At 36.7% G+C, this 15,038-nt stretch overlaps 1 protein-coding gene across 5 annotated transcripts in view; it reads left to right on the top strand.

Moving 5' to 3' along the window:
• Ugalt (UDP-galactose transporter) overlaps positions 1–15,038 on the top strand; it is a 319,869-nt gene that overhangs the window by 155,813 nt on the left and 149,018 nt on the right. The window lies entirely within an intron of this gene.

The raw sequence follows: 15,038 nt of genomic DNA on the forward strand, positions 1-15,038 counted from the left end.
TACTTTTCTGATCTTGGTGGAGAAAGTTTTTTTTTTTCTTTTTAAAGATCAGGGTTTTCCTCCCCCTGTATTTAAAGAAAGTCAGGCGAGTGATGTTCAAAAGGTCACACTCCTATGGTGGTATATTAGTAATCTCTGAGCAAAATAATAAATCACCTTGTATCAAAACAAACCTCACACCCTGACACTCACTCACTGACAATGGTCTCTTCATCACAAACTTTCCTGCTATGTTATCAATTTCTGAACTCTGACAGAAGAAATATGAAAACTAAACATAACCTTATATCTATATTCCTTACAAATAAAAACCATTAAAATTGTAATTCAATTCTTATTACTACAATCCTTAATCTACAGTTCTTAAAACTAGAACTACAGCTGTCAACATTCAAATTTAACATAAACTTAATATACAAAATATATAAGAAAATCAAATTAAATATATATATATATATATATATATATATATATATATATATATATATATTTATGTATATATATACATATACATATATATATATGTATATATAAATATATATATATATATATTTATGTATATATATACATATATATATATATATATATATATATATATATACAGTATATATATATATATATATATATATATATATATATACAGTATATATATATATATAATATACATATATATATATATATATATATAATATACATATATATATATATATATATATATATATATATATATATATATATACATATGTATACTAGCTAAGCTACAACCCTAGTTGGAATAGCAAGATGCTATAAGCCCAAGGGCTCCAACAGGGAAAAATAGCCTAGTGAGGAAAGGAAATAAGAACATAAATAAACGATATAAGAATTAATGAACAATTAAACTAAAATATTTTTAAAACAACAACATTAAAACAGATATTTCATATATACATATATACATACATACATACATATACCAATGCACTTCCCCCAATTTTGGGAGGTAGCCGACATCAACAATGAAACAAAACAAAAAGGGGACCTCTACTCTATACGTTCCTCCCAGCCTGACAAGGGACTCAACCGAGTTCAGCTGGTACTGCTAGGGTGCCACAGCCCACCCTCCCCCGGTATCCACCACAGATGAAGCTTCATAATGCTGAATCCCCTACTGCTGCTACCTCCGCGGTCATCTAAGGCACCGGAGGAAGCAGCAGGGCCTACCGGAACTGCGTCACAATCGCTCGCCATTCATACCTATTTCTAGCACGCTCTCTTGCCTTTCTCGCATCTATCCTCCTATCACCCAGAGCTTTCTTCACTCCATCCATCCACCCAAACCTTGGCCTTCCTCTTGTACTTCTCCCAACAACTCTTGCATTCATCACCTTCTTTAGCAGACAGCCATTTTTCATTCTTTCAACATGGCCAAACCACCTCAACACATTCATATCCACTCTAGCTGCTAACTCATTTCTTACACCCGTTCTCACCCTCACCACTTCGTTCCTAACCCTATCTACTCGAGATACACCAGCCATACTCCTTAGACACTTCATCTCAAACACATTCAATTTCTGTCTCTCCATCACTTTCATTCCCCACAACTCCGATCCATACATCACAGTTGGTACAATCACTTTCTCATATAGAAATCTCTCTACATTCATGCCCAACCCTCTATTTTTTGCTACTCCCTTAACTGCCCCCAACACTTTGCAACCTTCATTCACTCTCTAATGTACATATGCTTCCACTCCACCATTTGCTGCAACAACAGACCCCAAGTACTTAAACTGATCCACCTTCTCAAGTAACTCTCCATTCAACATGACATTCAACCTTGCACCACCTTCCCTTCTCATACATCTCATAACCTTACTCTTACCCACATTAACTCTCAACTTCCTTCTCTCACACACCCTTCCAATTTCTGTCACTAGTCAGTTAAGCTTCTCTTCTGTGTATGCAACCAGTACAGTATCATCCGCAAACAACAACTGATTTACCTCCCATTCATGGTCATTCTCGTCTACCAGTTTTAATCCTCGTTCAAGCACTCGAGCATTCACCTCTCTCACCACTTCATCAACATACAAGTTAAACAACCACGGCAACATCACACATCCCTGTCTCAGCCCCACTCTCACTGGAAACCAATCACTCACTTCATTTCCTATTCTAACACATGCTTTACTACCTTTGTAGAAACTTTTCACTGCTTGCAACAACCTTCCACCAACTCCATATAACCTCGTCACATTCCACATTGCTTCCCTATCAACTCTATCATACGCTTTCTCCAGATCCATAAATGCAACATACACCTCCTTACCTTTTGCTAAATATTTTTCGCATATCTGCCTAACTGTAAAAATCTGATTCATACAACCCCTGCCTCTTCTAAAACCACCTTGTACTTCTAAGATTGCGTTTTCTGTTTTATCCTTAATCCTATTTATCATTACTCTACCATACACTTTTCCAACTACACAGCAAATTAATACCTCTTGAATTACAACACTCATGCACATCTCCCTTACCCTTATATAGTGGTACAATACATGCACAAACCCAATCTACTGGTACCATTGACAACACAAAACACATATTAAACAATCTCACCAACCATTCAAGTCACACCCCCTTCCTTCAACATCTCAGCTCTCACACCATCCATACCAGATGCTTTTCCTACTCTCGTTTCATCTAGTGCTCTCCTCACTTCCTCTATTGTAATCTCTCTCTCATTCTCATCTCCCATCACCGGCACCTCAAACACCTGCAACAGCAATTATATCTGCCTCCCTATTATCCTCTATATTCAGTAAACTTTCAAAATATTCCGCCCACCTTTTCCTTGCCTCCTCTCCTTTTAACAACCTTCCATTTCCATCTTTCACTGTCTCTTCAATTCTTGAGCCAGCCTTCCTTACTCTCTTCACTTCTTTCCAAAACTTCTTATTCTCTTCATATGACTGACCTAATCCCTGACCCCACCTCAGGTCAGCTGCCCTCTTTGCCTCACGTACCTTGCACTTTACTTCCACCTTTTTCTCTCTATATTTTTCATACTTCTCTATACTATTACTCTGCAGCCATTCTTCAAAAGCCCTCTTTTTCTCTTCCACTTTTACCTTCACTCCACCATTCACTGCCCTTTCTCATGCTGCCTCCAACAACCTTATTGCCACACACATCACTTGCAATCCCAAAAAAAATTTTCTTTTACTAACTTCCACTCCTCCTCTAAATTACCAGTTTCTCTTACTCTCACTTCTTCATATGCCATTTTCAACCTTTCCTGATATTTACTTTTTACCCCCGGTTTTATTAGCTCTTCAACCCTCACTAGCTCCCTTTTACATCCACCTACTCTATTTCCCCACTCTTTTGCTACAACTAATTTTCCTTCCACCAAAAAATGATCAGACATACCGTTAGCCATACCCCTAAACACGTGCACGTCTTTCAATCTTCCAAACATTCTTTTAGTTATCAACACATAATCCATTAATGCCCTTTCTACTACTCTTCCATTTGCCACTCTTACCCATGTATACTTGTTTTTATCTTTCTTTTTGAAAAAGCTAGCACTTATTACCATCTCTTGTTCAACACACATATCTACCAGTCTCTCACCACTCTCATTTTCACCTGCTACGCCATACTTCCCAATGACACCTTCTACCTCTCCAGTGCCCACTCTAGCATTTAAGTCACCCATGACAACTACATAATTCCCTCTACACACCTAGTTAATTCATTCCAGAACTCATTCCGCTCTTCTTCACTTTTCTCACTACCTGGCCCATACGCACTGACAAACGCCCAACATTCCCCACCCAACCTAACCCTTACCCACATTAACCCTGGATAGGTACGCTCCTCGGACACCCCTTTAAGGGTATACTCGGACGCGCGCGACCCAGACGCCAAAAAAAATTCTTGAAAAATCAGTTTTTGCAGTAACCTCCTTTTTTCTTTTGCCAAAAAAAACTTCAATGAATGCTTAAAACAACTGTAAAGATAAATACTACTCATCTGCAGAAAAAAACTATTTATTATAAATATTTTAAAAAATTAAGTAGAAAAAAAGACCTTACATAAAAATTCATAAAAAAAAATTTATACATACATACACAAATCCTTTTAGGAATTGATTCTTGAATGTTTAGGACACATCTTGATGTATTTTGGATGAAGTCAGACCCATGGAGGTGAAGATCTGAAATGAGAAAAAAAGGGTAACTTTTTTTGGCCAAAAAAATTTGTCCAAATTTCATGAATTTTTTTGGGTACCCAAATGAAATAGGAAGTGGCTAATTTTTTTAGGGAATAAACATATGTTATCCTAAAATAGAAATATGTAAAAAACATCTTCATTATTTTGTAAATTACATTTATATCAGGGGCCATATCTAAAGGTAATTTTTTGAGTACTTAGAAATTTCGTAAAAAAATACATATATTTAATATATAATATGATATTTATGCAGGTAAAAATATACCAAAATATCACAAATTCCATAGGGAACAAGAATATATATAGATAGGGCAACTTACGCTTCGGATATGTCCACAAAATGGCCGCCAACCACACTGACTCAGACTCCCTAATCTGCCTCTTGAAATGTAGGAAGGGTATGTCAATTTCAAGGTGTTATTTACTAATCTAATTATTCTTGGATATGCATAAAAATTGTATGGTGGGTTGCTGGATAATTGTCGATTATTTTACGACTATAAAATTAAAATTCTGACCCAAAAAAAACTTTTTGAAGGGAAATAAAATCGAAAAAAAAAAATGTAAAACAATATATTTTAGCTAAAAAAATTTGATGATATTCAATCAAAAAGGAAGTAAACAAAATTTTCCGACAAATAAACATCTAGAGGAATCATTACTCTGTGATAGTTCCTTAGTACGTAGTAATTTTGAAAGAAATGGGAAAAAACGAAAAAGTGGCAAGCGCAGGAAAATCGAACACATACCTATATATACGCCATATCTGGCTAAAAATAAAGATAGGCATGGGTAGCCAGATCATCTAGAAACACTTTCCAACACTATAAAAATAAAAGTTTTGCGACACTACTTGCCAATTCCTTACGGTAACATGACTAAGCAAAAAAATGCAAAACAAATAAAAAGGGGCACTCGCGGAAAAATGGCCAACATTCTAATATACGGCATTTCAGAAAAAAAAAATTTCAGCCACATACTAGGCAAACCATCAAGGCACATTTTCCGACAAATAAACATCTAAATGAATCATTACTCTGTGATAGTTCCTTAGTACGTAGTAATTTTGAAAGAAATGGGAAAAAACAAAAAAATGGCAATCACCGGAAAATCGAACACATACTTATATATACGCCATATCTGGCTAAAAAAAAGATAGGCATGGGTAGCCAGATCATCTAGAAACACTTTCCAACACTATAAAAATATAAGTTTTGCGACACTACTTGCCAATTCCTTACGGTAACATGACTAAGCAAAAAAATGCAAAACAAATAAAAAGGGGCACTCGCGGAAAAATGGCTAACATTCTAATATACGGCATTTCAGAAAAAAAAAAATTCAGCCACGTGCTAGGCAAACCATCAAGGCACATTTTCCGACAAATAAACATCTAAATGAATCATTACTCTGTGATAGTTCCTTAGTACGTAGTAATTTTGAAAGAAATGGGAAAAAACAAAAAAATGGCAATCACAGGAAAATCGAACACATACCTATATATACGCCATACCTCGCTAAAAAAAAAGATAGGCATGGGTAGCCAGATCATCTAGAAACACTTTCCAACACTATAAAATTATAAGTTTTGCGACACTACTTGCCAATTCCTTACGGTAACATGACTAAGCAAAAAAATGCAAAACAAATAAAAAGGGGCACTCGCGGAAAAATGGCCATTCTAATATACGGCATTTCAGAAAAAAAAAATTTCAGCCACGTGCTAGGCAAACCATCAAGGCACATTTTCCGACAAATAAACATCTAAATGAATCATTACTCTGTGATAGTTCCTTAGTACGTAGTAATTTTGAAAGAAATGAGAAAAAACGAAAAAATGGCAATCACAGGAAAATCGAACACATACCTATATATACGCCATATCTGGCTAAAAAAAATGATAGGCATGGGTAGCCAGATCATCTAGAAACACTTTCCAACACTATAAAAATATAAGTTTTGCGACACTTCTTGCCAATTCCTTACGGTAACATGACTAAGTAAAAAAATGAAAAACAAATAAAAAGGGGCACTCGCGGAAAAATGGCCAACATTTTATTATACGCATTTCCGAAAAAAAATTTCAGCCACGTGCTAGGCAAACCATCAAGGCACATTTTCCGACAAATAAACATCTAAATGAATCATTACTCTGTGATAGTTCCTTAGTACGTAGTAATTTTGAAAGAAATGGGAAAAAACGAAAAAATGGCAATCACAGGAAAATCGAACACATACCGATATATACGCCATATCTGGCTAAAAAAAAAGATAGGCATGGGTAGCCAGATCATCTAGAAACACTTTCCAACACTATAAAATTATAAGTTTTGCGACACTGCTTGCCAATTCCTTACGGTAACATGACTAAGCAAAAAAATGCAAAACAAATAAAAAGGGGCACTCGTGGAAAAATGGCCATTCTAATATACGGCATTTCAGAAAAAAAAAATTTCAGCCACGTGCTAGGCAAACCATCAAGGCACATTTTCCGACAAATAAACATCTAAATGAATCATTACTCTGTGATAGTTCCTTAGTACGTAGTAATTTTGAAAGAAATGGGAAAAAACGAAAAAATGGCAATCACTGGAAAATCGAACACATACCTATATATACGCCATATCTGGCTAAAAAAAATGATAGGCATGGGTAGCCAGATCATCTAGAAACACTTTCCAACACTATAAAAATATAAGTTTTGCGACACTTCTTGCCAATTCCTTACGGTAACATGACTAAGTAAAAAAATGAAAAACAAATAAAAAGGGGCACTCGCGGAAAAATGGCCAACATTTTATTATACGCATTTCCGAAAAAAAATTTCAGCCACGTGCTAGGCAAACCATCAAGGCACATTTTCCGACAAATAAATATCTAAATGAATCATTACTCTGTGATAGTTCCTTAGTACGTAGTAATTTTGAAAGAAATGGGAAAAAACGAAAAAATGGCAATCACAGGAAAATCGAACACATACCTATATATATGCTATATCTGGCTAAAAAAAAATAGGCATGGGTAGCCAGATCATCTAGAAACACTTTCCAACACTATAAAAATATAAGTTTTGCGACACTACTTGCCAATTCCTTACGGTAACATGACTAAGCAAAAAAATGCAAAACAAATAAAAAGGGGCACTCGCGGAAAAATGCCCAACATTCTAATATACGGCATCTCAGATAAAAAAAAAGACATGCACGTGTTAGCCCAACCATCAAGGCACACTTTCTAACACATAAACATGAAAAAAAAATCAATAATATACGGAAATTCCTTACTACGTAGTAAATTTTTACAAATATTGAAAAAAAACAGAAATTGGCAACCGCAGTTAAATACCCAATATACCAATAACTACGTCGTATCTGACAAAAACAAAGTCACGCATGGGTAGCCAGATCATCTAGACACACTTTCCAACACTAAAAAAGCAAAAGTTTTACGACACTATTTGGCAATATCTTACGGAAAAATTACTTGGCAAAAAAATGAAAAAAAAATGAAAAAGGGGCACTCGCGGTAAAATGCCCAACATTCTAATATACGGCATCTCAGATAAAAAAAAAGACATGCACGTGTTAGCCCAACCATCAAGGCACACTTTCTAACACATAAACATGAAAAAAAAATCAATAATATACGGCAATTCCTTACTACGTAGTAAATTTTTACAAATATTGAAAAAAAAAACAGAAATTGGCAACCGCAGTTAAATACCCAATATACCAATAACTACGTCGTATCTGACAAAAACAAAGTCACGCATGGGTAGCCAGATCATCTAGACACACTTTCCAACACTAAAAAAGCAAAAGTTTCTACGACACTATTTGGCAATATCTTATGGAAAAATGACTTGGCAAAAAAATGAAAAAAAATGGAAAAGGGGCACTCGCGGTAAAATGGTCCTCGTGGTGATGAACGACATTTTAACTAAAAAAAAAAATCATGCACATGGTAGCCAAACAATCCACCAAGACTTTCCACAACTGATAACCTATACAAGTTGCACCATTCTACGACAATTCCATAATACATAATAACTTTGATAATTATGCAAATTACCTTAAAAGGGTAAACTCGGTCGCGCTCGACCCCGACGCGCCTCAGAAATCGGGGAAGGAGTACAGCTACAGCAATGCACATCTGGACACTACTAGAGCGTGTAGGCGAGACACCTACTGCAGGTCGATCACCCACAAATTCAGTCACGGGGGTGAGTCACGTGAGAAAAACCTCTTTTTTTTTGACGCTCGGGGTCGCGGACGACCCACCGTACCGTTCCAGGGTTAACTTAGATGATATCTCCTTCCATTCCACTATACCTGTCATCTATTCACTCAGCAATAAAGCCACACCCTCTCGCTCTTCCCCTTTCAATCCCAGACACTCTACCAGACATTTCACCAAACATCACTTCACCCTTTCTTTTCATTTTTGTCTCACACAAGGCCAATACATCCATCCTTCTATTACTATACATACTTCCAATCTCACATCTTTTACTCTCTATCGTACTACATCCACGCATATTCAAACACCCCAAAACTAGTGTGCGGGGAGCAGTCACTCTCCCCCCAGCTCCATCTCTTTGTTGATGTCTCGCAGGATTATATACAGGAGAGGGGGTTCCCAGCCCCCTCGTCCCGTCCCTTTTAGTCAGCCTGTTCAAAAATCATTTGCTGCAAGTTTGAACCTTTGAAGTTCTACCGATTCAACTACCCGATTAGGAAGGTCATTTCACAACTTGGTCACAGCTGGAATAAAATTTCTAGAGCACAACATTGAGCCTCATGATGGAGAAGGCTTTACTGTTAGAATTAACTGCATGCCTAGTATTATGAACAGGATGGAATTGTCCGGGAATATCTAAATGCAAAGGATGGTCAGAATTATAGAAAATCTTATGCAATATGCATAATGAACTAATTGAACTACGGTGCTAGAGATTAATATTTAGATTAGGACTAAGAAATTTAATAAACTATAAGTTTCTGTCCAATAAATTAAGATGAGAATTAGCAACTGAAGACCACACAAGAGAACAATACTCGAAACAAGGTAGAATGAAAGAATTAAAACCCTTCAGAATAGATTGATCATAAAAAATCTCAAAAGACTTTCTCAATAAGATAATTTTTTGTGCAATTGAAAAAGGCACAGACCTGTGTTTCACACCTGAAATTTTAAAAGAGTCATACAAAGTTAAAGAAACATTATTAATGCTGAGATCCGGATTTTGAGGAGGCACTGTCCTTGGCCTTCTTACAATCATACTTTGAGCTTTGTTAGGATTCAGCTTCATACCCCATAATTTGCACTATGCACTAATTTTAGCTCAATCTCTATTGAGGGATTTAGCAACCCCAGATCCAAATTCTGGAGATGGAATGGGTGTAAAGAGAGTAGCGTCATCTGCATATGCAACAAGCATGTTTTCTAGGTCAAACCACATGTCATGTGTATATAGTATGAAAAGTAATGGGTCAAGAACACTACCCTGAGGAACACCAGATATATTCCTATACTCATTATGGTGCCCATCAACAACATCTCCTTGCGATCTATTTTTTAAAAATTCCATAATGATGCTAAGAAACGACCCACCCAATCCCAACTGTACGAGTTTGAAAACAAGGCCCTCATGATTAACACAGTTAAAGGCAGCACTAAAATCAAGGCCAATCGCACAAACTTCTTGACCACAATCAAGTGATTTCTGTACAGCATTGCAGATTGTAAGAAGGGCATCACATGCTCCGAGGCTTTTATGAAAACTAAATTGCAAACTAGGTAAACGATGATTACATTCAGCAAAGCTATTAAGACGTTTAGCCAAAAGACGTTCAAAAACTTTAGATAATATGAGAGTTATGGAAATTTGGCGGAAATCAGTTGGGCTTGAGCTACCACAAACACATTTACATAGTGGAGTAAAATTACCCATTCTCCAACAAGTGCTAAAAGCTCCTCTTCTTGCTAACTTCCACAAGATAACATATAAATTTGGAGCTAAGAAATCTGCAGTTTTTATAAAAAAAACAAAGGATGGATACCATTTGGGTCTACACCTCCATAAGCATCAAGGTCCATCACGAGAGCTTTAATTTCTCGCAATCAAAAACTAAACTATTTGGTTTAGCCTCGGAAAAACAAGAATGAGGAAGTACGAGTTTCTCATTACTCTGCTTAATGTCAAACACATCAGCCAAAAGGGTTGCCTTTTCCTTTGGACAGTGAGTGACAGAGCCATCTATTTTAAGTAAAGGAAGAACTGTTGCATCTCTACCAAAGAGTGCAGATATAAGGGTAGTCCACCACCTATGCTCCTGGGTTGTACCAGAAAGGGTTTCTTTTATGGTTAAATTGTTTTCCTTTTCAGTTGAAATATAAACTCTCTGAGCAAAAGGTCTAAGCTGAGTCTAGTTATTCCAGGTCAAATCTGATATTTTACCCATCCAAAGATAATAGGCCTCCTCCTTCTCCAAATAAGCACGTCTACAATCATCACTGAACCACGGTTTGTCTTGCCCTTGTACCTTAGAAGTTAGCACACAAGAAGGGATCCGCCTATCAATTATGTTAACTAGATTCTCATTCAAAGGAACAACAGGATCAACACTATTATACAAGTGTGACCAGTTCAAGCCCAAAAGATCACTCAAAATGCAATTCCAGTCAGCTTGATATTTTACATAAATCTTACATCAGTATGTTACATCAAGGGCTGGCTGCTTAGTCCTCACTACTAATGAAATCAAGGCATGATCAGATGTCCCAATTGGAGAACCAACATTACTTGTTATAGCGCTAGCTGAGTCGGTGTATACGAGGTCCAAGCAGTTACCAGACCTGTGAGTAGCTTCACTTATGATTTGCTCACAGACTGATTCAGAGGCAAAGTTTAAAACTCTTAAGCCATGGCGATCGGTAGGAGAAACAGAATTTAACAACCCCTATGTTGAGCATTGAAATTGCCAATAAAGACGAAAGAGGCCTTTCTATCATCTTCTTGTATCTTAGCCATAATGGTATGAAGACAATCAAATAAAGAATCATCCACATCTGGATTCCGGTAGATCGAAACCAAATAGAAGTTGTTGTGTCTGCCACAAACTTTTATTATTTGAATCTCATGACATATACATTCATAGCAGGACTTGTGAGTAGCAGGATATTCAGTCCTAATGTACACCACCATTCCCTTGGCTCTAGGGATGGCATTGCGTTTCAACATTATTGGCTTTTTTAAAAACCAGTTATAAGGAGTTTAGATGAGTGCCTCATGTTAGAAACCAAAGTTTCTGAGCACAAAAGAATTTCTTATTGTCTGGATGGAACTGTAAGATCTTAAATATTTGCATGAAGACCACAAATATTGCAATACAGGAGATGGCATTGACAAAATCTAGGACGTACTGGTCCCGGATTTTGCTCAATGTCTCCATATACATATATATATATTCAGTGATACCTCTGGATACGAAAATTTCTGCTTACGAAAAATTCAGGATACGAAAAGCGATACAAAGATTTTTATGCCCCAGTATACGAAAAAATTTTCAGGATACGAAAATCTTACGAGATCCCAACTCGTCGCCGAGAATTTAGTACCTTTTTTTTCAGGGTATCAACCCTTAATTTAGGTCTACAGGTAACAATACACCTTCACTGATCCAAATGCTTTACATACAGTACCGTAACTTTTATACAGTAGTAAAGAAAATGGACCGTTTTCTTAGGGCTTGGAGGGGATAACTAGGCTATAACTACATTATTGAATAATCTCATGGTGGTTTCTGGAATGGATTAGGCTGTTTTTAACGGTTGGGTTAATTATTGAATGATAGAAATGGCTGCATTGCATGTTTATTACTACAGTTTAGCGTGTTTATGAAAGAAAAGGTGACTTTTTGTAAGGCTTGGAACGGATTAGGCTATTTACATGTAAAACGCGACTCAGGATACGAAAAAAATCAGGATACGAAACCGTATCCTGAACGGATTACTTTCGTATCCTGAGGCATCACTGTATATATATATATATATATATGTGTGTGTGTATATATATATATATATATATATATATATATATATATATATATATATATATATTTATTTATATAGGTGTGTATATATATATATATATATATATATATATATATATATATATATATATATATATATATATATATATATATATATATATAGGTGTGTGTATATATATATATGTATATATATATATATATATAGGTGTGTGTATATATATATATGTATATATATATATATATATATGTATATATATATATATATATATATATATATATATATATATATATATATATATATATATGTATATATGTCTGTTTGTATATAGGTGTACAGTGAACCCTCGTTTATCGCGGTAGATAGGTTCCAGACCCGACCGCGATAGGTGAAAATCCGCGAAGTAGTGACACCATATTTACCTATTTATTTAACATGTATATTCAGACTTTTAAAACCTTCCCTTGTACGTAGTACTGTTAACAAACTACCCTTTAATGTACAGAACACTTAATGCATGTACTACAGTACCCTAAACTAAAACAGGCACAAATATTAAAGGCGATTTTATATCATGCGTTTCCTAAACACGCCAAAAAGCATGATAAAAAATGGCAACCAATGTTTTGTTTACGTTTCTCTGATCATAATGAAGAAACAAACGCATTTAGTGTACACATCTGTGTATAGGTTAGTTTTTGCATCGATTATATTGATTATACAGTATGTTGATTTTGTTATTACCAATGTTTTACTTAATTTTTCTTAGGACTTCCAAATGAAATGTTTTTCTTTATGACGCCGCCGGAAACGACGGCGTCTTAAAGTACGCTCAGTAAACAACCACGCTCAGTAAACAAAGAAGGCATTTAACGCGCATGATGAAAATGATAAATAATGATATTTACAGTAAAAGCTTTTAGAAAATATGTTATTACAAATATTATTTACCGTATCTATATAAAATCATACAGTACATACTGTACGTAGCAAAGCAGGAAAACAATTTACGAGAGAGAGAGAGAGAGAGAGAGAGAGAGAGAGAGAGAGAGAGAGAGAGAGAGATTGTTTTATGTACGTAAATGTAAATTTTAAACAAAGAAAATATAGGTTACAACATATATACTCTTCAGACTTTTAAAACCTTCGCTTTAACTTATTGCATACAGTACTAAACTAAAACAGGCAAAAATATTAAAATGTTAGAATATTAAAGTAAAAAATAAAGATTGTTACTGTACTCACCACAAAAGAAGTTCAAGAAAAACTTGAATGATGATGGCGATGAATTTGCTGCACAGTAGAAATGATGATGATGAAGCTGATGATGTCTTCTATTGTGCAGCCAATGATAGTATTTTACGTCTCTTCAGACGGAGGTGTCTTTTCCTGGGACACCTCTTCAACTTCTTCTTGGGAAACTTCTTCAATTTCTTCCGAAGGCGTACTAGCAGGAGGAACTGGCTCTTTTTTGCGAGGCTGGAAGAACATTGTGATCAGAAGTTGCTGCCGCTGCTTCTTTTTTCGCTCTAAGAGCATCCTGTAGGGAGTCATGTCTTCATCGATTTTGTTGCAGAATTGCATAGAACGAACCATATCCTCGTCCCACTCTTGCAACATTTCTTTCACCTCCTTTATATTGTTGCAGACCTTGGCAAGCCGTTCTAATGTTAAGCCCGTTTCTTTGACATTTTCTTGGGTCTCTTCCTGTGTTTCGCTCTCTTCTTCACTGGCCGATTTCGTCAGGTCTTCGAGGTCTGCGTCAGTTAGCGGCTGGGAATGGCAGTCCAACAACTCGTCGACGTCTTCAGTCGTCATGTCGCCAAACCCGTCACCTCCAATTATCGCAGCCAACTGCACAGATTTGCGTATTGCAGAGTGTTGGATTTCAGCAGGTGTAAATCCCTCGTCGTCGTAAACAATCTGGGGCCACAACTTCTTCCAGCTCGCATTCACGGTTGCAGTTTTCATTTCTTGCAGTGCCTCCTGAATATTCTGCAGGCACGTGGCTATGGTGTACTGCCGCCAGTACGCCTTCAAGTTGAAATCTTCATCCTCGTCATCTTGGGCAGCATCCACACACGCAACAAGGTCCGCCAAGGTATTCTTCGTGTAGAGGGCCTTGAACGCCCTGATAACCCCCTGGTCCATCGGTTGAATTAATGGCGTGGTGTTGGGTGGCAGGAACTCAACCTGAATGCCCTCATGCGACAGATCAGTTGCGTGTCCACCAGCATTATCCATAAGGAGAAGGATCTTGAATGGCAAGCCCTTCTCTACGAGATATTTGCTGACTTGCGGGATGAAACACTGGTGGAACTAGTTGGAGGTCAGCATCTTCGTAATCCATGCTTTTGGATTATGCATCCAGTACACGGGAAGGAGATTCTTATTCTTATTTTTTCAAAGCGCGAGGATTTTTCGACTTGTAAATAAGCCCCGGCTTTAGCAAAAATCCAGCAGCATTGCCACACATCACGAGGGTAACGCGATCCTTGAATGCTTTAAAGCCAGAGGCTTTGGCTTCCTCTTTGAACAGGAAAGTTCGTGACGGCATTCTCTTCCAAAACAAGCCGGTCTCATCCATATTAAAGACTTGTTCCGGCTTGTATCCACCTTCGGTGATAATATTCTTGAACGTCTGGTTCATGTAAGTTTCTGCAGCGGCAGTGTCAGCGGAAGCAGCCTCGCCATGCAGGGAAACGTTTTTCAGGGCGAAGCGTTTCTGAAACTTCGCGGACCATCCTTTGCTGGCGGAAAA

The sequence above is a fragment of the Palaemon carinicauda genome, chromosome 1, assembly GCF_036898095.1.
Source record: "Palaemon carinicauda isolate YSFRI2023 chromosome 1, ASM3689809v2, whole genome shotgun sequence".
Classification (NCBI taxonomy): Eukaryota; Metazoa; Arthropoda; class Malacostraca; order Decapoda; family Palaemonidae; genus Palaemon; species Palaemon carinicauda.